Source organism: Canis lupus, chromosome 35 (assembly GCF_011100685.1).
Source record: "Canis lupus familiaris isolate Mischka breed German Shepherd chromosome 35, alternate assembly UU_Cfam_GSD_1.0, whole genome shotgun sequence".
In the NCBI taxonomy this organism is placed as follows: Eukaryota; Metazoa; Chordata; class Mammalia; order Carnivora; family Canidae; genus Canis; species Canis lupus.
Window position 1 is genome coordinate 6,754,874 of NC_049256.1, and position 25,645 is coordinate 6,780,518.

Consider the following 25,645-nt stretch of genomic DNA (forward strand, 5'->3'; position numbering starts at 1 on the left):
ATCTTTCTGATTTGCTTGTGATGATGGATCTTAAATAGTGACTATGGATTGAATGGGTCTTTAGACATGTGTATTTGTCTTAGAGAATATAGGGTTATCACTGCCTTGAGCAGATTATACAGCAATGATATTAACACTGACAAATAACAAAGACTTTCTCTGCCTTCTAATTCATTTTAGCCACAAATGCCCTCTTAGCAGATTGGGAAGTGAATGGTGAGGGAGGGTAAGCAGGTTGTTGACAGCACGGAAGGGACGAGTGGCGATCTCCTGTCCTGAGCTAGTGCTCTCTACCCAGTACTCTGTGGCTCTATGGCTCAGATCTGGGGGTGCCGGAGTCCCAGTTCTGCCATCCTTTTGAGGTTGGTTATACTGTGTCTCTTAAATAGATAATTTAGTCATATGAAGGATGAGACAGCGAGCCCCTTTGTGTAGTGCTTTTCTGAGCGCCCTGTGAATTAATTTGCATACAGTCCTTGAAGCAGGACTTGGTCTTGCTTGAGATGTTGCCTTGAAAATGTGAAAGGAAGTGAAGCTGTCCATGGTACTAGAAACATTAAGGTTGTATGGAACTCTGTGTATAGGAGGCATGGTGCCTTGTGGGTCCTTTGGCATGCAAGTTGGCCACCTTGGTGTTACAGCTTTTTTTTGTTTTACAGATTTATTTACTTATTAGTAAGACACACACACACAGACACACACATACAGAGAGAGAGAGAGAGAGAGAGAGAGAGAGAGGCAGAAGCACAGGCAGAGGGAGAAGCAAGCTCCATGCAGGCAGCCCGATACAGGACTCGATCCTGGGTCTCCAGGATCAGGCCCTGGGCTGATGGCGGCACTAAACCGCTGAGCCACCAGGGCTGCCCTGGTGTTACAGCTTTTTACTGGAGTGTCTTTCAGGCCTAAACCTGCTCTTCTGCCTCACATCAAAATCCTTCTGAGTTGGAGAGCAAATGTGGACTGATGACTTTAGGCTGAACAGCTGTTGCATATTTCAAGTACTTATTGAGTTGAAAGAGCCTTCCTAGCCCAGTCCTTTTCTATTGTGCCAATTAATGTATATAAGTAGTTAAGATTTTGACTCCTGAGGGGATGTTAGAAGCCAAAATAATATGTATAATATATATTTGTGAGATGACCGTATTCACTGGCAGCTACCACTTAACCTGAATCTTACAGGAGCTAGAAAGGTGAGCACATGTCTCCATGCCCTGGGTTCAGCCACAATGGCAGATCCTCTGAGCTGCAGCATGCTCTGGGTGACTGTCCTCTCAGACCATCTCCAGTCTAAAGGCGTAGGGTCCAGAGATCTCCATTAGGCTGGGACTTGAGCTTTTTCCACTCAGACTGCTTGGTGAGGCCACTGGAAAATTTAGCGGTAAGTTTTTGGCGTGTCCTTTGTCTGAGGTGCAACCTTTTTGGCATAGACTTGTTTCAATATGACTGTTGCGGTGCCTGGCACATAATTGTGCTCACCAAAGAGCATTTTTTTTCTTTCTTCCCTGCAATGTAGCTACAAAAAAAGAACTACAGGAAATATCAGAAGAGAGAATGCTCTGTAAGCTGAGATGGATCAGGAATGTTTTCTGGATGAGGCTGATATGAGGCAAGGATCAAAGGCTAGGTTCATTCATTTATTCATCTGATGCTATGGTCGATCTACCTAGTATATTTTAGGTATTGCTATGTAATATTAGAGAAGATGGGAGCTTTCAAATATAAAGTAATAGAACTAATCCACAGTAATCAAGACTTTGATTAATTATACAGGAGCTTATTCAGATGAACAGAAATACTGGGAAATCAAATTTTCATCATCATCCCTGGGAGTATTTGTGGAACTTTCCCTCTGGACACAAGTTTTTATCTTCCAATATAGACAAAACCCAAAGCAAACCAAGACCCACCTGGAGAGAGAAGGAGGAGTCGCTGCTGGGGCAGCACTGAGAGGGACTCTGTGCTGGGAGGTCACATTTCCAGGGGCCCCACAGGATGAGGGAGGGCTTCCCCCAGGAGAGTCCTCAGGGACAGTTAGCTTACTTCCTCGCCCCATCAAAACCAAAACAAAACCACCAAGAAAAAACATAATCTAAAGGCTTTAGTTTCCCATTTAAAGCATGCAGATCATCCAATTGTAAATTCAAACAATGGAAAAACAAATCTACTTGCTTTTTGGCAAAAACAGTACTCCTTGATGAAAACATGCTCAATGTTCTGCAATCTTACCAGGAATACCCATAGTTCAATGGGCTATATAATCAAATTTCCTCTGCACAGGCAAACATGCATTGTTTTTATAAATGAGGGATTATACCCTACACTTCTATATCTTTTTAAATATACCTTTCTTATACCTTTTTAAGTACCTAGTGTTACTGTAATAATTTTATAAGTTGGTTAAAACAATTCCAGTGGCTACATTATATTAAATCATAGGAGCATATTATTTATTTCATCATTTTTCTATGGGACATTTAGGTTGTTTCCCTTGTAAATTTATATTTACATGATTACCTGATGAATGTTTGTCTGACTCACCAGATTACAAACATTTCTCTTTGTATTTTGTGACCATTATTCCCACAGGAATTAGTATGGCATAAAATTTAATTATCATAAGATGTAAAAATTTTAGAAATTTTTCCTCTGATCTGTAATATTTTACTTGTAAAGAAAGTTTTTCTTTTTGTTCTATTATTTTAAGTACCTCCTGTGTCAGGTAAAATGACGTAGTTATGATGGACTGGATAACGCTCATGTAACCTTTCATGCCGTCTTGGTCTTACCCTGCTTTGCACAATGGAGGTACCACGTCTTGGTCTTATGAAGGTGGAGTTTTTTTCTATAATCATGTCAGAGATCCTCAAAAGACCTCCTTCCTGCTGCTTTCCTTACACCCCAAATCACACAAGTAGTGAGTTAGGCTTTTAAGTCTTTATTTTTTTAAGACTTTTCATCCTGAGTTTCTGTTGAAATATGAATGTCTAGGATGGCGAGCGGCGGTCACCCAGAGTCTTACCAGGGTTTCCTGGAGGACGGAGCAGAATGACCAGGCTGGTGAGGGCTCATTACTGCTGGGCCTCAGGGAATGGCAGGCAGGAAGCTGCCCTCACCAAGGATTTTCCACCGCTGACCCTGGGTCTGTGGTGACAGCAGCTCGATTGCACAGGGCGGTAAAGTTATTCAGAAAAGACCAGGGATAATGCACATACATCTTACCTGCTTGAAGCTAACAGGCAGCTTCCTTCGGGGATTTGCTCTCTCTACCAATTAACTTATAATCTATTCCACTTCCTCTTCCCTTACCTGCCAGTCACTGCTCTTTTCAGGGATGACTGCTGCGAAGAGAGGACGATTTTCTCCCCAGGTGTTTGTGACAGTTCCATCCCACCTTTCCGTGACCGCGCGACCCTCTCAGCTCTCGGCCATCATCTTCTCGCTTTCTCACTTCTTGTTCTGCTACTCGCACATTTTGGAAAGTGTTGGTGAAGGTGCAGTTGAGCCACGTTGGTGGAACGGATTTCCACCTTCCAAGGTGTGAAGGGTGCACGCTCAGGGACCCCAAACGTGGGTACGTGGTGAACGGTGTGCAAGCAGTGTTGGGGGAATCTAGCTGTTTGCTCCAACGGTTCAGCCTGCCGAGTGGTGGATCTAGCCTTTCCTCTGCGTTTTGGGGGTGGCTCGCAGCCCCTGAGCTGCCTTCCCGCATCTGGGAGGACGAGCCCTAAGGTTACCGTGTTCAATTCAAGGGAGTCAGACTGGCTTTCCCCTGAGAACAGACCTCCTGTTTCCTCTGTCACTTCCCTGCCTCCTTAGACTGTCGTGTGCAGAGACGTGCCGTCTGGTCGCAGGGAGGGGTCTGTTGGCAAGCAGCGGCAGACACCTGGTTCCTCGTACTCCCGTGCACCTCATGGGCACTAATCTTGAGAAGTCTGAGCATTTTTCAAAAATTGATTTTACTTATAAACATGTTCCTTTTAATTTTATTTAGTATATTTAAGTTAAAAAGAATGCTTTTCTGTTGCTTGTCTGTTCTATGGATACGTAACATATCAATTCCTCTTGGATATCTCATCCCCTTGTAAGCTGGCAGGTCTGGTGGATGTTTTAAAGTCTATGCTATTTTTGTTTTTCTTTTTCAAAGGGGAGTGGAATTGCTGACATACTGAGTGCCAGAGTATTTTGAGACAAATCTACTTCTAGCTTGAATATAGTGGCTAAAGAAATGCCAGAGTGGTGCATTAGTAATTTTTCTCCCTAATGGGTATGCTGAGTACCCATCCAGTCGCAGGTGGGGAGTGGCATGATCCCACCTGTTTAGTCTGCCTCCCTATCTGGGGCCTGTTTCAGCTTATCTGGCTTCCTCTAAGCTTTAGGAGTCCTAGGGATCACTCAGTTGCTGAAGAGCAGGAGCCACAAGGTTTTCTGGTGGTTTTTCTCATGTAGCATAATTTTATAGCTTAATCAACAGTTTCCTAAAACTATCAGAAATATTTTACATGTTTTTTTCACTCTAACCATGAAAAAAATGTTTTACTTGTTTTTGAAAGTAGTATGATTTATGCTTAGTGATTAATTTTTTCATGTTTTTTTTTTTTTTAAATCAGGCACCATAAAAAAGGATAAAATGCCAATAGCCAAATATTTCTAATATCTACAATGTATGTGAGGGAAAAAATAGTTATAAAACAATCATCACTGTAGTATTAAAAATGTCAAGCATCATCAATTTAAAAAAAAGTACAGTAGTTTAATAAAAATAAGGAAACATTTTAAATACCACTAATAATAGGAGAAATGGGTATAAAAGGATACATTTTTGTCAGGGAGGAAGTGTTGAGGTGCCTTCTCAGCTACTACTGAGATCATTCACAGGGACAGTGTTTTTGTTAAGCTGTGGGTGTGGGTGTGAATGTGTTTAAAATGCAGAATATGCATACACATTATTTGCTCTGAAAATTCCCTCCTATTTCATCCTTATATGACTGAAGCAACTCCAAAGGTGGTTGGTCTAGTTTATCTGAAGTGACCATCAGTGGATTGTTTACTCTGCCTCCACTTTTCCACTGCTGTGTAACTCCCTGGACTCAGGACTTAGGCTGAGCCCCAGAGCAAGATCAGTCATTATGTTGGTGACTGAAAGGATACTTATTCTAGACAGTGATCACAGATTCTAGAGCAGGGACCCTGACATGTTGTCAGGAGGAGTACTTTTCGTTTCCCTCCATCATTAGCATCCGGCACAGGACCGTCCTGGCAAGTCTGCAGAGGGAGCCTTGCCCACATGGCTGCTTCCCCAGGGCTCCCAGCGGCTGCTTTGAGATCCTCCTGGAGGTCCTTCTCCAGGACAGGTCCGGTTCCTCCTACCCTAACTGGCACCAGCAGGGTCTGTGGTTGGCAGGGCCTGCTGAGCAAATAGGCAGGCTCCTCATCTCTGTCACTCCTCTGCCACCTTTGTTAAGGCTTTGGGTTCTGGGGACAATGGCCTTGTCACTCTGCTCCCTCTAAAACCTGGGCCCAGAGCAGACTGGCCACATGGGAGACCCCGAATGAGCCCTGAAAGCAGCCGTGTTTGCTCTGAGCATTACTGTAGCTCCATGTGCAAGTGTCATCAGGTGCTCAGAGTAGTGAGTGTGGGGAGCCTGCAGTTGGGGTGTGGACTGTTCTTTCCCAGGAGGCAGCATTTTGAGCCAGTGACTTATGTATACTTTGCATTAATTTACTTCCCAGTGTCTGATAACTAGCTCTGAATACTCTTATGAATTGAGCTAGTTAGTGCAGCTAACCAGTGTGGTAGCCAGACCTGGTGTTAAGGGCGTTACACACAGATTTGAGAAACCATCCTCATGAGCCTGGTAAATCAGCCCGGGCCCCTCACGGATGCAGCTGCTCCTTAGCCTCATCCCTTATGCTGGGGTGACAGCGCATTTGACCTCTTGAGGGAGATCCTGCCTTTCTAGCCCTCAGCTGAGTCCACCTCCACCCTGGAAAAACAGGGAAGGAAAGCACCTAACATTTCTTTACTATCTTTCATTTAATCAGCACTGTGCTAATGGTGCCAGGTATTACTTCACACTTTTCCTGTTCTTTGACGTAAAATCTACATAGTTTGTGAAGTTGGTGAAGAGAAGAACACACAGAAAAGGTGGCATTGTAGATGGTAAGGATTGCCCGTAGGGTTTGCAGCGTCCAACACGCGTCCTTATGTGCCATTGAGCTGTGAGTTGACCTTTTCTCCTTTCTCACCCTCCTTCCTGGAGTGAGGAGACCACAGTCTGCCTCCCTTGAGAAGGGCAGTTGGGGGATGGGCAGGGGGACAGGTACACCTGCATTGCCGCCTGCCTTGTGTTGACTCCCACTTTGTGGGTTCCACTGGGGGTTGACATTATTCTGGGCTTTACTGAGACAACATACTGACTGCTGGTTTGTACAGCTGACTTCTAGTGGCACATTGGGAAATTTTACTCCTTTCAGAGATTAGGGGATAGAAGGGATCTGTTTTTAAAGAGTAAAAAGAGAGTACTTCAAATTCATGCTGCTCTTTGTAGATCATCTAAAAATACTGATCTTAGTATTTTTAGATGTTAAAATAACTAAATGTGTATCTTTTATTTTTGTTCTGTTAAATCAGACATCCATTTATACTGGATTTCAGGTTAGGCCAGAATTAAATACCCTCTTTCCCGAACATTGTGAGAAAATAAATTGGTAAGAGTCTACCTATCATTATGTAGGATGTTCTTTTAATTATAACAGGAGGCTGCTTCATCCTTCTCACTAACACTTTCTACCCTCAATCCACTGTGGGCGCAGTTGTTAGAGAATGTGGTCTAGAGAATAAGAGTGTGGTGTTGCAGAGCAGTCCTGTTGCTTGTTAGGTTTGAGCATGAATGATAGGAAGGTAGGACACCCTCCTTTCTTTCATTAGGATCCCGTGTTAGCCTCTTCATTGGCAACATCATATTATGAAATGTTAGCAACTTGCGATTCGGGAGACCCACATTCTGGTTAGCTTTGCTCCCCGAAACTCCCATAGGCTGTGGGGAAATATCTGCTTCAGTTTCCTAAGCCAGTCCCTCTGGTCAGTCACACCCTTTTCTACAGCTTTTTATTACTCTTATTTTGTCATTTTTTTTGAAGTATGAGCGATGGCAGTATAGTTTAGGCATCTTGGTATCTCCTATTTTATTCCTTTTGGCTTTAAATATATGATGTGTATTTTGTTGGGGATTCTTGTGTAATGTGAACAACTCAGCAGTACGTTCTTAGTTGTAGGAAGAACAACTTCTGAGCCATTTTAGTTGTGAAAACTGTACACTGCAGCTCCTAGGCCTAGAATGTTGTTCAGTGAACTTCTTTGTCAACAGTGGTTTATATAAACAGAAGTTTATTTTCTGCAAATGAGCCCAGTTCTGCATTTTAAACAGCTTTTCTTTCCCCACTACTATTTCTTGACATTAACTTATAAAGCTTCAGCAGCCAACTCCTGCTGTGGAGGGCAGCATCATGAAATTCTCTAGAAGTGGACTGAGGGGGAGTGCCTTGTCAGAGAAGTTGGAAGGCGGGAATGTCTCCAGTGCTACTTCCATCAGGGCTGCTGATGTCTCCAAAGGGCAGAGCATGCCTTTTAAAATGGTCTTGCTTTATGGTGGGTAGGTTCTAGAGTGATAGGGTACAATGTTTCAGCTACACCTTGGCTTCATGGATTTTCACCCACTCTCATAAATTTTTTACTATAAAACATGTAGGGCTGTTTCCACTCATAATGAGGTTGGTGGAATGTAACTTGTGGAATGTAACTTTTGTAATTTGAATTCAACTACTTGGAGTATTTTAAAAATTTCATAGCATATTGATTTCCACAATCACTCATGTGCTTTACTTTATTTGTTTTTTCCAAACATTAGAGTGATGTTCCAAAATCAAGAATGTGAGTGAAAAAAAAAAAAAAGTGAGTGAAATTGAGAATGGACTTACCGTTGTCTCTTAGGTGACTATAATTGTTGTCCTGCTATGTTTGAAGTGCCTGTGAGCTGTGTTTATTCATAAAATATTTGATACCAGCTGCATCCTTTCTTTGTTTCTTTCCCCCCATACTAACCTAGTATTCTACCTCTCCAGATACTAACTGGGTATTCTGCAGTAAAGTTTGGTTCTGCACTAACTACCCAGATTTAGTTTGGACCCTGCAGGTAAAGTACTCTGTCCCACCAGACTCCCCCCCCCCCCCCCCCCGCCCCCCCGCCCACCCCCAACTCCTTCAGATGCCAGTCACCATCCCAGCTTGTTACCCATACATCTCACCAACTACCTATAAATCTTAGGTTTCCAGTAATCCCCAACTGAGATTCCGTCATTTGCTGGACTGACTTATAGAACCCAGGAAAGTGTTTTATTTACTATTTACTGCCTGATTATAAAGGTTACAATTCAGGAGCAGCTAAATGGAAGAGATGCATAGGAGAGTGTATTAGGATGATATAGTGTGTTTGGCAGCACCTTTCAAGGCATCCTACCTTCCATCAACTGTGTTCACTAACCTTCAATGTTTTTTGAACCCCATTGTTTAGGGATCATTTAATGGTTGTTTTATTTTTTACATAAGATTACAACAAATGTAGGGATATTATGTATTAGGGAAAAATGAGAAACATGGAATTAAAGAAATGTCATGTTCATTAACAGACCACTTTGGATTATGTCTCCTGCCTCCCCTAGAGATTTAGTTATTCCTTCTATTCTGATGGGTAGATTTGACTAGTAGCAACATGCAAGTATTGGAACATACTTTGTAACTCCTAAGAGACTATACAAATGTTTGCTTTATTATAGTAGACATTAGATCAGTACTAACTGATTTATAATCTTACCCCAAATATTTTTTGGACTATCCTTTCTTAGGTACTCTGAAGTTTTTGTACTTAAATAGTCTTTTGGATAAAAGATTTTGTTTTCTCTCTTATTTTACTTGGCTGAATTAGTCATGATCTTTCTCATTCTAATGTTGCCTCTTTCAAGGTGTGTTTAAAGACTAGAAAGTTATAGTTTTAAAATGCTTTGTATTTAGATACTCATAATGAGAGATTAACCAGAGCTGTGTTTCATATCTTCTAGCATTCAAATGTCTCTATTTCCCCCATCCACATCCAGCCTGCCATGTACTATACTTGTTATATATTTTAGGATAATACGTCTGGTCATACGGAAGGGCTCAAAAAATAGTGTTCTCCTGGGATCCCTGGGTGGCGCAGCGGTTTGGCGCCTGCCTTTGGCCCAGGGCGCGATCCTGGAGACCCGGGATCGAATCCCACATCGGGCTCCCGGTGCATGGAGCCTGCTTCTCCCTCTGCCTGTGTCTCTGCCTCTCTCTCTCTCTCTGTGACTATCATGAATAAATAAATAAAATCTTTTAAAAAAAAAAATAGTGTTCTCCTGGTGACTGGGATTCTTCTTATCTAGCCCAGGAACTTAGCTTCACTGAAATTCATCTCTATTTCTCCTTGGAATGTTAGTACCAAGTGGATTAGATACAAGGGTTGGATACAAGGAAGGGCATAGATACAAGAAGGACTGAGGGATTAGCTTGGCCTAGGACTCATATTATAGTTGTTAATGGGTCATTTGTAGACTTGAGTCTAAAGGAAGTGTGAGATCAATAATGACAGCATCGATCCATGAAACAAGTTGTAGGAAATATTCTAAAATGGTCAGTGATTTCCAGAGCACATTACTGCTTCTTAGGGCTTAGTACCCCCCTCTCTATAGTTACTGGTCTTTAAGGGAAATTACTTACTCTGAACCCATTGTCTGACATGACCTATGTAACTCATGACCTCAGAGAGAATTTGAGTGAAGATGTATGTGTGATTTAGTGAGAATCATCTATAATTTCTTCAGTCCTTATGTACCAACTATTCTGATTTTGAATATATTATTTCATTTAGTTTTCACAGAAACTCTGTGAAATGGATATTCTTCATTCCTATTTTTCAGACAAGAGACAAGTTCTGGGAGATCATATGATCTGCTCATGTTCCAGTTTAGATTTGGAAAGTACTGGAACTGGGATTAAAAGCCAGGACTTTGTCACTGTAGCAACCTGTGACAGATATTGAGCACCTACCATGTAGCAGGCACTGGGCCAGGTCCTGGAAGTGCAAAGAAAAATTCAACTGCCTTTACTTCAAGGAAAACAACGTATCGTCTTCATCAAAATGCTAAGGAGATTCCAAAATGACTTAATTAAAAGCACTGCATAAATGCATGGCATTATATTAGGTTGGCAATGGTTTCCTGCCAATATATGAAGTACTAAAAATCAATAGGAAGAAGTATATGGTTATAAAAAAATGAGCAGAGCCATAGAAAGGCTAATTGAAAGCATGGAATGTTAAGGAACTCACAGATTTATTTGTGTAAAGTTTGGAAGATGCTACTCTAGCAGTTTCTGGCTGGTTTTGATGATTGATGATATACTTAAAGTAGCTGAGCCACTCAGATTAAGTTAAGTTGCTTTATTTAAAACTGTGCTCTCTCAGAGAATCTTACTTTTAATGTACCCAAAGGTATATACCTGTGTTATGTTGCAGATAAGCTATTTTAGAGCCAGAGAGGAAATGAAGAAAACAGGGTCAGTATTACATGGTTTCAATGCTATTTGTCAATATATTGCCCATGATATTATGCCAAAGCAGCTAGTGAGAAAACGGGGAGGGCAAGTAGGCTAAAGGCTCATATGGAAGGATGACTAGAATCCCACAAGGGGTGAGCTGTATTAGTCATGATCCTGGGGTCCTGGGAGCGAGTTCCACATAGGGCTCCCCATGGAGAGGCTGCTTTGCTTCTCCCTCTGGTATGTCTCTGCCTCTCTGTGTCTCTCATGGATAAATAAATAAAATCTTAAAAAAAAAAAAAAAAAAACAACAAACCCAAAAAACCAGTGGTTCAGTATTAAAGAATATAGAATAGCAAGTATTAGGAATTTGCTTTTATTCAGCAAAATGAAGAATTCTTAGGTTTATAGATCAAGAATGTTATATTAATATAGGGTTTCTTATATCACCTCTTGAATTTAGTTCAAAATACTTTTTTTCAAAAAAAAAATAGTTTTTTTCTTTTGTTTTTTTTTATTGGTAACTTCTAGAATGTACCATTCTTTTTTCTGAATGGTCTAGACATTATCACTGAGTACTTTTTTTTTTTTAACTGCTCTGATGGGATTATGCTAGTGAAATTAGAGGAAACTAAAATATGTGCTTGGGAACAGTTAATATTTAAATGGTACTATATATTTTGGTTTTATTTGAGGTAGGCTGAAAGGGAAGAAAAAGAAATTTGTGTATAGAAACTCCCTTTGTATGCCAGGCACCCAGCTATATTCTATATGTAGATTCTCTTTCTCTCTCCCTGGGTTTAAATATCATCTATATCTATCTATCTTATATCTATATAATTTCATTTGAATAGCATTTGTAACCATTTTGCAGAAGAGGTTTTACAAAATTTAATGACTTGCTAGTTAAGGTGGGTGCAGATTGAAACCCAGGACGTTTTCTTTCAAAACCCTTGTTTTTGCTAGAGCTTGCTGCTCAGATTTGAAATAACTGAATTGCAGTTATCCTCAAGATAAAACACAAAGTGGTGAAGTTATAGCCTCATTATTTATTTCTATTTTGAGCAGCATACTTATATCAAGTAGATATTTTTAAGGGAATCCTATAGTGCATGTATAAAATGTGCAAGAAAAGTCCTGGCTTACTAGGGTTTTGAACCTTGTTTAAAAGATATAATCACCTAGAACCTTTCTGAATTGCTGGTCTCCATTTAGGGTTGATTTTTAGGAATTCTTTTCTGCCACTGTTAATTTGTGTTATTTGGCTCTTTTTTTTTTTTTTTTTTTTTTTTTGCTTTTCTTGTCTGACTGGCCTGTTGTTATTTTGGCAACCTCTGGCCTGGTGTGTTAGACCAATAGCATGTAATATAAGTATTTGTTTTGACTTTATTCATCTTTTTTTAAAATTTTATTTATTCATTCATTCATTTTTTCATTCATGAGGGACAGAGAGAGAGAGAGAGATAGAGAAAGAGACATATGCAGAGAGAGAAGCAGGCCCCATGCAGGGAGCCTGATGCTGGACTCGATCCTGGGACTTCAGGATTACGCCCTGGGCCAAAGGCAGGCGCTAAACTGCTGAGTTACCCAGGGATCCCTCATCTTGTTTGTACACCATCTGCTGTCTCTTCTTTGTAATTTTCTGGCTGCCCAGACTTGAGTTATTAGTCTTACTCCTTCCATGAATGCATTTCCCGTCATTGTTAGCATTTGCTGTTCCTTCTTCTGTACCTCTGGAACCTTGGGGCTGTTCTCTTTTTAATTAATCATATGTTCTTTTATAAATGTATCTCTGTGTTTCATTTTGAGATACTTCATTTGAGATACATTTGCTTCAGCTTCATACATTTTAAACTCTTTGATTTCATGGATGGTGACTTATTTTTTATTTTTTTAAAAGATTTTATTTATTTATTCATGAGAGACACAGATAGAGAGAGGGGGGCAGAGACAAAGGCAGAGGGAGAAGCAGGCTCCATGCAGGGAGCCCGACGTGGAACTCGATCCCAGGTCTCCAGGATCAGGCCTTGGGCCGAAGGCAGCGCTAAACCGCTGAGCCATCCAGGCTACCCTCATGGATGGTGATTTAAACAACAGTCCTTTATACAAAAGTAGGACTTAAAAAATGTTCTTAAAAAATATTTAATGTAACTTTATTTTAGTAAAACTTTGTCAGTATAGAGATGAAATGATTTGATCATTTATGGTGCTACAAAGGGTACAAGGAGTGTGTCACTCATAATTGGTGGGGCTCTGTGGTGAGACTTGTATAGTGAACTGCCACTTGAGAGATCCATTTGATTGTATCCGTTCAAATTTAAAATGTGTAAACCATTTGACCTTGCAATTCAACTTCTAAGAGTCTATCCTAAAAATGTTAGAATGTGTATGCAAACATATGTGTATAGGAGTATTTTTAATAGATTTATTCATTTTAACAAAATATTGGAAAACACTTTAATGTTCATCAATAGGAAAGTGGCTGCATACATACATGGTGGGGCTTTCATGTGATGGAATTTGGAATACACATCGTGAAAAAGAATGAGGTGGATCTCTGTGCATTACTTCTGTGGAATATTATCAGGGTAAATTCTTAACTGGCAAGAAAGACTATGATACAGAAAGAAATGCTAACATTTTTTAAAAAATTAAGTCTGTGGGAAAGGGGCTTACATTTTTGTACAAACATGCATACAATTGCATAACACAAAGAAAATGTTTATGGGGGTACAGGAAGCAGTAGAATTTTACTTTTCATGTTTACTCTTTTATAACATTTGAATTTTATTGCCATATACATGATTTTTCAATGAATAATATTAGTTTTTTGGAGTCTGATAATACAGATAAAATTCTCAAGTCTGTTGACTTAACAATAGATGAGATAATGTGTATAAAGAATGTCTTATGGTTTCAGATGTAATAATGAGTATTTAGTAAATTATATGAGCGGTGGTCATGGTGAAGATGGTGGTAGAGTAGTAATGATGATGTCAGAACTTGACACTGAAGAATCCCTAGTGGCAACACATAGTGAATGTTGCATCTCACATCTCACCCGTGCCTGGGGATCTAAGTAGTCTTAAAGAGGTGGTCTCAAGAGGTGTGTTATATTTTATAGTTCTGGTACTGTGGTATAAGATTAATGATTTTTTTCTTTGTTCTGTATTTCCCTATTTGTTTTTTGTTTTTGTTTTTTTTTTTTTTTTAGCATGAAATGATTTTGAATCACTTAATATCAGGGACATAATTTAAGAAATGATTCAGTCAATATTTGCTTATCTTGTAGTAATGTGGAACCCTAGTTCTTTGCCATTAGCTCCAGGTGTATATAAGCCCTATTTTGTTTGAAGCAAAGATTTCTATCTATCAGTTAAGGTTATGATCTGATATTGCCCTTTGATGATTTCTATGATGATGTAATGATTTTTCTGAAAGTGATGGAACTTTGGTTTCTAAGTCATGTGACCCCTTCTTGCCATTAGACCTGTAAGAACATTGGTTCCCTGGCTTGTGTGACCATACTCGAGTAGGGTGTAGTAGTCCAGAATTGCTACTTCCAAATCAGTGTCCTCACTTCAGGGGTTTTTACTGTTTTCAGTGGCTCATACATTTGCATATTCCATGTCCGTTTCAATTCCATTCCTGTCTGGTCCTTTGTTATGACCTAGGCCAAAAAGGGAAACAAGTGCTCTTTAGAGAGGGCAGGTAGGAATGACAAACCAGTAAATGCCAGGGAAAGATCCATAGGTAACGGTCAGGGTAACCCTGTGCTGCCATTGCTTTGTGTTGTTCCTTCTTCAGAGTGTTGAGGCTTTCTGGTTTGATGGACTGTATCTGTGAAACTATTAAAGGATGTGTTTTTTAAAATTTGTGTCTCGCACTTACATATTGATGTTATTTTTTGATCAATATTCTAATTTAGAATTTATTTAATTGCACAGATATCATTCAAATAAAAATGATCTCAAACTCTTCTGAGCAAGATTCTTAGATGAAAATATACATGTTATGAACAATGAGCAATTACAATATAAATCCTCCCTTTTTAAAATGCTTTAGCAATGTTATTAGGTGAAGTAAAATCACATGAAGTGATTCAATATGTAGAAATGTCATGAATGAGCTTTTCACTATTACTTCTAGAGGTTAGATTTTGGAGAAATTGTGTGACCAGTAATCAAAGAATATGTACTATTCTCAAGGTAGAGAGTAAAACAAAACTTTAATATTTGACATGCAAACATTGGCGTCATTTTTTAGTCATATTGTCAAATAGTATTTACATGTATAACAAGTGAAGTAGATATTGGATATTCTTTTTATGCCGTTGGGGCAGGTATTTGGCCTTTTATAGAGGAGAGAGACAGGAGTGTTTTTTTTTCATGCTGTGCTGAACCTCAGAGGAACCCCCACTTGCTTAATGTATAAACTTCGAGAAACAGTGTGCCTGTTTCCTCAAACAGCTCTTATTAGACTTAATATGAAAAAAATCACAGAGCATAAAGGTATTTGAACCATTAATTTTCAGCTTTTTTCCTATCATGTCTTATTTTTACTTTTCAGCTACTATCTCCTTTGGGATTAAATGAAAAGGTAAGTTTGCTTTTTAGAAAGCTCAGAGCGGAAGAAAAAAATTAGTTCTAAATATATCTTTCTACAGTTAAAAAATAAGATAGCTTTTTCTCTGGAAGAACAAAGATATGGCAGTCTGATGGTTTTTAAAATCTCAGAGACTTTATTTTATACCTATGTAACTGAAAGCTCTGAGTCTTTTCAAACTGTTTCCAAGATCAAAGATATCTTTTCACATATGTGGGATCTCATAAATCTATGCACAAGTAAACTATTTTCAAAAGCCCAGGTTTGGTTTTGAAATAAAATGTAGACTTGTGTTTTCCAGATCTGTATTTAAAATGATGCAAAAATCTATTTATATGGCATAGAATGTTGAAAAGGCCATCAGCATTTCAAAGAGCTGATACTCTGTACCAGATCTCAAGTCAACAGTGGCTGACTATGTCATTTACTGCAGAGATTTTCCCCAATATTTTTTTTAATGTTCAAGTTATTTGAAGTTTATAAATATCAAAAGTCTTAAATTTTCATGTGGTCAAATTTATGTGCCTTCCATTTATTACGTTTGCTTCTTTTGTAGAACAGTCATTCCTAACCCCAGATCAGTTAAAGAATCACCAATATTCTGTTTTTGTTTGTTTTCTTTTGTATCCATATAACTCTCCACAGTCTGTTTAGGCATAGGACATGAAATGAAGATGAGTTCGTTTTTCTCCCAAATAGTTTCACACTATTTCTGATATAATTTACTTCTACATTGGTTTATGAGGATATATTAAATTTAAAAATATCTCAGAATCTACTTGCTTTGTCAGTTTTTTTGCCAGTTTTCACTGTTGCTATTTTCTTACTGTTTTTCAACAAATTCTTCTGTCACTTGTTTCATTTTTCAAATTAACTCGATTATTATTTAAAGTCCTCTTAACCACTCCCATACAAATTTCTTTGGAAATTACATTAAAATAATTTGGATAGAGCTGGCATTTTATACTATTAAATCTTCCCAGTCAATATATGTCACTTTCTATTTATTCTGATCTTCTTTCATGGTTGCTTGTAAATTTTTGTAATTTGCTTCAAATTGGCCTCTTTATACACAGTAGTCCTTCCTTATTTACAAGGCATCCGTTTTAAGATCCGTAGCAGGTGCCTGAAACCACAGACAGTATTGCATCCTATATATCCTGCTTTTTCCTATATATACATACCTATAATAAAGTTTATAAATCAGGCACATTAACAGATTAACAATAACTAATAATAAAATATGATTTTAACAATATACTGTAATAGAAGTTATGTGAATATGGTCTCTCTCTCAGAATATCTTATTGTACTATACTCCTCTTTCTTGTGATAATGTGAGATGATAAAATGCCCATGTGAGAGGATGAAGTGAGGGGAATGATACAAGCACTATGACCTGACGTTAGGCTTCTACTATCTTGCTGACGATACTTGGAAGGAGGATCATCTCCTGCAGCATGTTGACTGCCGGTAACTGGAATGGTGGAAGGTAGAACTGTGGATAAGGGAGGACTATTTATTATTTGTTACTGAAAATGATTTTTTTCATTATAACTTTATTTCCTGTTGTTTATTGCTGGGATTGAAAAATGCTTTTGACTTTTAGGAATTTTAAATTCATTCCCTTGACCAAACTGTTATTTGTTCTAGTAGTTTATCAGTTGATTCATTTGAGCTTCTTAGATAGTTTTGTTGTGGCCAAAAATGCTTTGGTTTCTTCTTTCTAGGAGTCCTGTTCCATTATTTTCTGTTTTATGTTCTTATGTTGGCTAAAGTCCTAAATTAAAAAAAAATCATTGGTTGTAAAATAATTGCTCCATTAGAAATGATTTTATAACTTACCTAGAGACTAAAGGTTACTTTCTACCATGAAGAAACGTTTTTGTGAAATTGTCACATTTCCTTGGTAATGCATCCCTGAAATCTGTTCATGTTTTTGGAAGAATAATTACAATTTTAGAGAAAACTTGTTAAAATAGTTGATTTGAAAACTTATTGAAAGCAAATTTAAAAAAGAAAGCAAATTTTTAAATAGATTGTTACATATTTTTCTTATTTTTATGTTTCTTTTTTTTTAATTTTTATTTATTTATGATAGTCACATAGAGAGAGAGAGAGAGAGAGAGAGGCAGAGACACAGGCAGAGGGAGAAGCAGGCTCCATGCACCGGGAGCCCGACGTGGGATTCGATCCCGGGTCTCCAGGATCGCGCCCTGGGCCAAAGGCAGGCGCTAAACCACTGCGCCACCCAGGGATCCCTTATTTTTATGTTTCTAGGTGGAAACTTGGTGATATTGGGAAAGAGAAAATCAGAATTAGAAAATAATATGAGGGAGCGCCAGGGAGGCTCAGTTGGTTGACTCTCCGACTCTTTCTTTTGGCTCAGGTCATGGTCTCAGGGTGGTGAGGTCAAGCCCCGAGTTGAGTGCTCCTTCCTCGGTGGGAGTCTGCTTGAAATTTTCTCTCCCTTTACCCCTCCCCCTGCTCGTTTTCTGTCTCTCAAATAAATCTTTTAAAAAAGAAAATAATAAAAGCTTAGTGATTTTAAAGTAAAATCCAACTTTTCTGGATAATTGTTATACTGGCTATTGATTATATAGAAAAAATAGTTTTCATTTTTTCATTAGAGTCTCAGCAGAATTATCTTTCCTTTAGTATGCAGGTAACTTTCTTACTAATTAACTTGGTTTTGTGATATGCTGTTTTCTATCTCATGAATTGTCTCCACTCTCAGAAAGCTGAAGCCACCTGTTCCCTGTGCTTTGGTGTGTTTGCTTCCCACCTTGCATACTTTTACCCATATGCAGGTGTCTTCCTTCTTTTCTCCTCAGCAGTCTTTTGCTTAGCTTGTCACTTGTCCTGAGGCTCTGAGTAGAATCCACTGCTTCTGCAGCAGTGAATTGCCTTTCCCTTTCTATAAGAGACCTGCCTTTTTTTTCCCATCCACTTCATTACCAAACCTGTCTACCTGGCAGGATTTCTCAGTTCACCTCGATGAGAGGGCTTCCTCTCATTATCTCTGCCAGTAGTTCCTGGAGCCCCAGGGTGCTTTATGGTAATCTTTATGGCGTTTAGCACTCTAGCTTGCTTTCTGTGTATTTGAGACATGTTTATAATTTCCCCCAGTGTTAAATGGCTGGGTCACATTTCCCACAAATCCCTAGTACTTGGCACTGCTGCAGTGTTTTGAATGAATGAGTGGGAGGTTGCCTATATTTTGGTGCTCAGTACTTGGGAACATGCTTCTTGTAATTTTCCTACATGCTTCCCAGATTTACTAGCCTTTTCTATATATTCTCTTTTTTCAACAATACTGTCTTAATAATGATCATGATACACGCTTGTGTACTATTCTTTCCTAAATGTATATTTTTTTCTCAAACATGTTATTTTCACAGTGATCATAACACATAAGTTATACTACATAAGTTTTCTGGGCTTCATATGTTGCTATTAAAAATGAGTGGAAAGTAAAGTTTGTTTTTTTTTTTAATGGCTTTTCCATTAAGATTTTGTTTTAAAGGTAGAGCTACTAAAAGTTGCTTATGAATTCAACATGAAGCATGAGAAACAGAAATCACAGATGACTTCAAGGTTTCTTACTTGATCCACTAGAAGGATGAACTAGGGAAGAGTCATTGGAGGAGGCAGTGCAAAATCAAGAGCTTAGTGTTGGATGTGATAGGTTTGAAATGACTGTTAGACATCCAGGGAGAGATGCTGAGTAGGCAGGCAGTAGGTTAGTAGGTTTGGAGTGTAGGGAAAGAGGTTATAGCTAGAGGCAGAATCAGAAAGTTTCAATTTATGGATGATATTTAAAATTGTGAAATGGGTCAGATTACTTAGGGAGTGAGTGTAGTATAAGAGGAGTGGCTTGAGGACTGAGCCCTGGGGCACTTCAGCGTCTAGAGGTGGCTGATGAGCAAGCATAAGCTCGGGACCAGCAAGGAAGAGCTAGATCTGAGAGAAGAATATGTTCCAAGAAAAAGAAAGGAGCAACTTTGTTAAATGCTGCTGATTGTTGAAGCAATCATGCTCCATTGTTGATGGAGCAGAGGAGTTAGAGACATCAATATATAACACTTGGAGTCGTTTTGTGGCACAAGAGTGGAAATTAATGGGATAATAGCTAGAGAGGAAGATGGGATCAAGAGAGGGACTTTTTAAAAGACAGAAAATATAGCAAGTTGTAGGGCTGTGTGAGTAAGACCTAAATAGTTTATTAGAAGAAAATAGTGGGAAAGTCTATAACTTCCTAGGCCACTAAAAGAGAAAAAGAGGGCACTGAAATTTTTTATTTTTACCTTCTACTTGTTAGCCTTATGACTCTCTGTGATTTTACTGGTTTTATTATATTTAACCAAATCATTACATATGAATGGAAATCTCGATAGTCGTTCTTGGGCTGCCTTGCATAGCTTGGCAATATTGAGTGCCTTTTCTTGGAGGAACAATTTCATCTATTTACTTCTTTGCCTCCTGTCTTGCAGTGAGGAGCTTATAAGTGAGGCTGAGAGTTGCAGTGATTTTTGTGGTTTGATTTATTTCCTTCTCTAACCCATGAATTTTTGCTTATGATTCACTACTAATTTCACTTGGATGTACTTTATTTTAAAAAAATAACGAAGTAAATGAGAATTGCCTTTCACCACATTTTTTCATGCACTAAGAATGGAGTGGAGGAACATCCAACTGATCAGTGCTTCATTTATATCTATCCTATGGATCTTGGACTTCTCTGCCAATGACATTAGCAATTACCGATAGCTTGTGTGTAGCCGGATTAGATGTCCCAAAGCCATTACAGTCTACTCATAGGATAGAAGCCTAGCAAAAGAAATACAAAAGATGTACTGCCCAGGAGAGTGGGTTCCAGGCTTTTCTGTGCCACTATGGACTACTGTCCACTTTGATTCATAATTTATAATTAAAGTTATTATTTTTTTTTCCAAGATTTTATTTCTTTGACAGGGAGAGAGCTAAGACACACCCAGGGGGAGTGGCAGGCATAGGCAGAGGGAGGAGAAGGGAGCCTGATACGGGGCTCCGTCCCAGGACCCTGGGATCATGACCTGAGCCAAAGGCAGATGCTTAACCAGCTTTTAATTGCCTCCACAATTAAAAGTTTTAAAACTTTAATATATAAAAATTAAACACGTGGTTTTATATTCCCAGAAAACTAAAAGATAAATGTGTTTTATATCCAGGTGTTATGCAGTGTACATGTATTTCTAGAATTTTAACTTATGTCAAACTGAAATGTTGACAGTTCTACAAAGTAGTAATTTTGTTGCTCGGATTTTGCTTCTGTCAGTAATCCTACTATCTGTAATCTGTGAAGTAAACTGTTAATACTGTTAGGAGTAAGGAGTTACCAGTGGTAGTTTTGTTAAGGAGTAGAGCAGAAACTAGCGATGTAGACTTTGATGGTATCTCTTCCTTTTTTTCTTTTTAAGAAAGTTCTAGTTACCCTGATTCTTGTGGTAAGATGTATACCTGGCAGATAGACCCACGAACCGCCCGCTACCCCACTCTGTATTTGAGTTACTGAAATGTTCTGATGGTAGTTTTCATTTAATAATTTTTGTCACTGTCTTAAAATTTTCTATCACTCATCCTCATTGCTAGGAATGTCCTTAGACCTTGTGGTCTTGGTGCTGGGGATATCTGTCCTTTTTCCCTATTACTTTTGCATAACAGCTTTTGTCTTCTAACTGGCCAGCTGATGGTGAGCCATCACTTATATACCTTTAATTATGTCCATCTTCGTTTCACTTGTACTGTTAGAATCAGCACTTGTGTTTTTCCATTTCCACTCATTTTCAAAAAATAAGTAAATGTGACACAATATTTAAGTTATTGCACAAGTAAATGTTGCTTGGCAAAATAGAACTGTTGGTTACTCTGCTTTACTGTGATGAAGCAGTGGGATGTGTGTGTCCATCAGCTGATACGTGGTCAGGAGAGATGGTTTGAATATTATCCCCTTTTAACATTTATAAGTGCTGGTTGCATGGACGTCATGCTGTAAAGTTGTGGCATGCCCACAAATAACATGGTGATCCTTGTTGAGTGTTTTCTGGGGCTGTTTTCCCTCTGCGAGATGACCAAGTTGGTTTTATGGTCTTACTAATGTGGTCAGTGTGATTCTACTTAAAGTTTTAGGTCCTTACACAGAAACTGAGTATTATTTAGATATAATTTGAACAAGTTTATTTTATTAATCTTCTTTTTTTTTCAGCCTGGGACAGAGAAGAAACTGGGTATTATTACGATTTATTTTTCACCTTTCTCTCTTTTTAAAAAAAATCTAAAATGTTTTTTTACCTTTCTCTAATGCATATAATGGAAGGCAGCTTACAACAAGGACGTAAATTTACAATATGACATAAAAATAAAGAGGTCCACGTAGGAAAGTGGAGACAAAAGTGGAAAAGAAGAACCATACAGAAAGATGACCAGCATGCTGAATGTTAAGACCTGTGATGCCCAGGGGTGTTGACAGGCAGAGAGGCAGGCTCCCCCACAGAGAAGGGAGGTGCTGGCAGCTGGGAGAGGGCCTTGGTCTCGTCAGTTGTCCAACCTATAGACTCCCGTTCCTTTCCTCTTAAGACGGTGGCATCCATGTTACCCCTTAAGAGTCTCAAAATGAAATTCACCCCCTTCCCCTGCCCCAGGCCCTTTAAAAGATGAGAACTAATTTATTAACTGTAATGAACTGAAATGTGGCGGTGGTCCGTGGGTCCGATGGCAGCTGAGCCTGAGCCTTGTCCCGCTCTAAGTGCCCCCTGCCTCCTTGCTGTAAGCACCAGGCTGGCTCTGCCCTTCCATGCCTCCGCTCCCGAGCCCTCGCTGGTGGTTTCTGGCTAAGCGGTCACCGAAATGGACATCAGCCCAGATTTCAGTTCACCAAACGTCACAGAAGCCATTGGGTTTTTTATGTGGTGACCTCAAGGCAAGCGGCCTCCAGGTCCGGTTTATCTGTGTCTGAAGTCGTGATTCACAAAGGCCACTATGATCACTTCTGCTGAGAGACTGGCTGTCGTGGAGGGTTTGCTGGCCAGTGCCATCGCTGCACGGGAGAGGGGACGCGGAGGTGACGCGCCGGCTGCCGAAGGAGAGTCACAGGGATCTGTAACAGACCCAGCTGACTTGCAGCCGCCTGGCCTTCGCCTCCTGTCTCGCGCAGCCTGTGTGCCCTCCCGGATTCGCTCTACCTCCCTGTTCTCCACCCGCAGGCCGGGTATTGGCAGGTGAGCTTGTGGTTAGGGAGGAGGCAGCGTGATGAGGAGTGAGTGGGCACAGAGGCAGCGCAGGGGCATCTCCGGAGGCCTCGCACCAGATAATTCTGCTCGACGCCCCGGAAGCCGTGTCGGGAGCAAGAGGTCTTGATCGTGGTAACTGAAATTTATCCCCATTATCCACTTCAGTGGAAAAATTGGGGGCTTTGGGGGCTTTTTTTTGTGTGTTAACTGGAATCTCATTTTCCTTTTCTATAAAATATCAACCTTGGATTGCGATGGTGACTAAATGAGATGATGTATGCAAAGTGCCCAGTTAGTGACTCAACAAATACTACTAATGCCATCATTATTATTATAATTATTAATTTGTCTACCAGACCTTTAAAAATTGATATTAGTAAAAAGAGAAGTAGCTCGTAGAGATGGTGGTTTTTTGATTCCTCCATAAAGGTGAAAAGTCTTAAAGACAAACCGCTATTTTGATATTTGAGAAATACCACAAAGACCGAAGGCTGCATAGATTATAAAATTGGTAGCTTAGCAGGTTACGTTTGACAGGGCTATCACCTCACCCCCTGGTAACTTCTTGACTGTACTGAAATATCCACTCCAGGGCTCCCTTAGACAGCAGTGTACCCACAGCTTCTCAGACACGCGTGTATAAATGAGGTCCACATGCTCTTTGTGCAGAGCAGGTAAGAGATTTAGAGAAGAGTAATTTCAGTTTAGTGTTTGAATTTTGTGTTTGAGAATAGCAGACAATTAAATGCCGTAAAGTGGCACAGGAAAGTGGCTTGAACTTTAAGAACATTCTTTTTCCTCCATTCTCCCACTTCACTTGGAGATATTCACATTTATATTAATTATCTCCATAGCTCATATTAGGCTATACAATAGAATCTGAATTTCAAATAAATGTCAAAATCAGAAAATAGGCCTGTAATCTTTCACAGGCAGCTATGAAGAAAATGGATCTTGTTTCTCAAGCATTTTGTCCTGTGAAGCATAGACCTTATTTTTCAAATACCTTGTCACCAACATAACTAGAAAAATCTCATTAAATACTCTTCAGGGGTGCTGGGGATCATGGCAGAACGCAGTGTTACATGAAAAAAAAAAAAAAAAAAAGAACGCAGTGTTACAGAAGAATGAGCCAGGTACTGGCGGCACCCCACGAGCCTGGGCCCGGTCCACCTCACACTGACTTGCAGGGATGACCTGTCACCTGAAAGTCTCTTTCCTAGCTGACCCAAGTTTCTCAGATGGAAAGTCAAGATAGGAAACCAGTGATCTTCAGCGTCCTTTTAGTATTCCATTTGTATCCTATGGGAACACATATAAGGCACCGCGTGTCATATTTTACCCAGACATTCCTGAAAAAGATGGGTATTTTGTTTCTCATGTAGGTCCATGGTCCTTGTGTGGATGAAACTCGTCATCACCTCTAGCAGTGATTTTTTTTTGTGTGTGTGTGTGTGTGCCTGAGTGTGTTTTCTTTGCATCACTGGAGTCTTTAAAGCTATTTGCATGAAATTCCAATTTATAAAGTATATAAAAGTAAAGCTGGTGTGGTATCATTAGGGCCACGGTTCTTCCTGTGTAGTTTTCACCCTCTGAGCCACTTGCATAAGAACCCTAGGGTTTGAACACTAGACATTGAAAGGGTGAGATCCATACTCTTCAGTGAACCACTGTAGGCTTGGTCTAATCCCATTTTTACTTTCCTCACTTTTTCATTTTCCATTTTGTTAATGAAATTTTCAAGCATACAGTACAATTTCAAAAATTTTTACAATGAACTTCTGTAAAGCCACCTGGATTCTTCTTTGTGTGTGTGTGTGTGTGTGTGTGTGTGTGTGTGTGTGTGTGATTCTTTTAATTAATACATTATTATGCGCTTTTTACCATATATCTGTCTATCCCTCTGTCCATCCACCAATTCAATCCACTTTTTTTTTTCAAATACATTTCAAAGTAAGTTGTAGACTTTCTTCAAATGCATGTAAAAATATAATTCTGTTTTTGAAGGCAACATTTACATACAGTGAAATATACAGATTTCTGACAAATGTATATATGTATGTAATCCAAACCCCCTATCAAGATACAAAACATTACTTACATTTTATACCCCAAGAAGTCTTCTCATGTTACTTTTGAAGATTAATCTCCTCTCCCACCCTCCAGAGGAAGGCATTGTTTTAATTTTTTTCCACTACAGGTTAGTTTTATTTTTACATTATCTTACATAAGGGGAATCCTATGGTAGGGACTCTTAGGTGACTGGTTTCTGTCACTCATTGTAATGTTTCTGAGATTCATCTATATTATTGTGCTTTTAGTAACTTGTGTGTATGTATGCAATTCCATTTTATGATACTGTTATTTGTTTATTCATTCTTGTATTGATGAACATCTGGGCTGTTTTAGAGCTGTTATGAGTAAAGTTATAGCGAATGTTCATATGCAAGCCTTTATGTAGACATAGTTCTTGGTTAGATATCTAGGATTAGAATTGTTGGGTTATAGGATAGGTGCATGTTTAGTTTTCTAAAATATTGTTCTGAGGAGTGGTATCATTTTACACTGTCCCTAACAAATATGTGTAAGTTTTGGTTGCTCCACATCATGTCCAACATTTGGTGTTGCCTGTCTTTTAAATTTTAGCTATTATACTGGTATAATAATAATTATTAATAGTGGCAGTAACTAGTAGTGCTATTTCACTAGTATTTATTTGCATTTTCTTGCTGAATATTGATGTCAAGCACTTTCATATGTGCTTATCAGCCATTTGTATATCTTCTTTGAAGTGTGTTGAAATTTTTTTTTTCATTTGTTTTTAACTGGGCTGTTTGTCTTTTTACTATTGAATTATAGGGACTCTATATATCACAGCTGCCATCTTCATGCTTTTCAAATATTTTCTCTCTCTTTGACTTTCCTTTCATTTTCTTAAAGATGTCTCCAGAACAGAAAATTTTACTTTTCAAAAAATTCATGTTATCAATACTTTCTTTCATGACTATTGCTTTCTGTTTTCTAAGAAACCTTTGTCTACTCCAAGTTGTAATATTAGAGAAAATATTCTCATACATTATCTTCTAAAAGTTTCACATTTAGGGGGATTAGTTTTTATGTTTAGGTCTTTGATGTATCTTGAATTAATACATGTATATGC

The 25,645-nt window shown here is 39.0% G+C and overlaps 1 protein-coding gene across 7 annotated transcripts in view; it reads left to right on the forward strand.

Annotated features, from left to right (window-relative positions):
• The window catches only part of FARS2 (phenylalanyl-tRNA synthetase 2, mitochondrial), a 499,622-nt gene that overhangs the window by 71,685 nt on the left and 402,292 nt on the right, over positions 1 to 25,645 (forward strand). For 3 of the 7 annotated variants that reach the window (XM_038584089.1, XM_038584093.1, XM_038584092.1), the window contains exon 3: positions 15,182 to 15,211. The exons of the other annotated variants lie outside the window; for them this stretch is intronic. The gene's annotated coding sequence lies outside the window, so the exon portion shown is untranslated. The remainder of the gene's footprint in view (positions 1 to 15,181; positions 15,212 to 25,645) is intronic. 7 annotated transcript variants of the gene reach the window in all.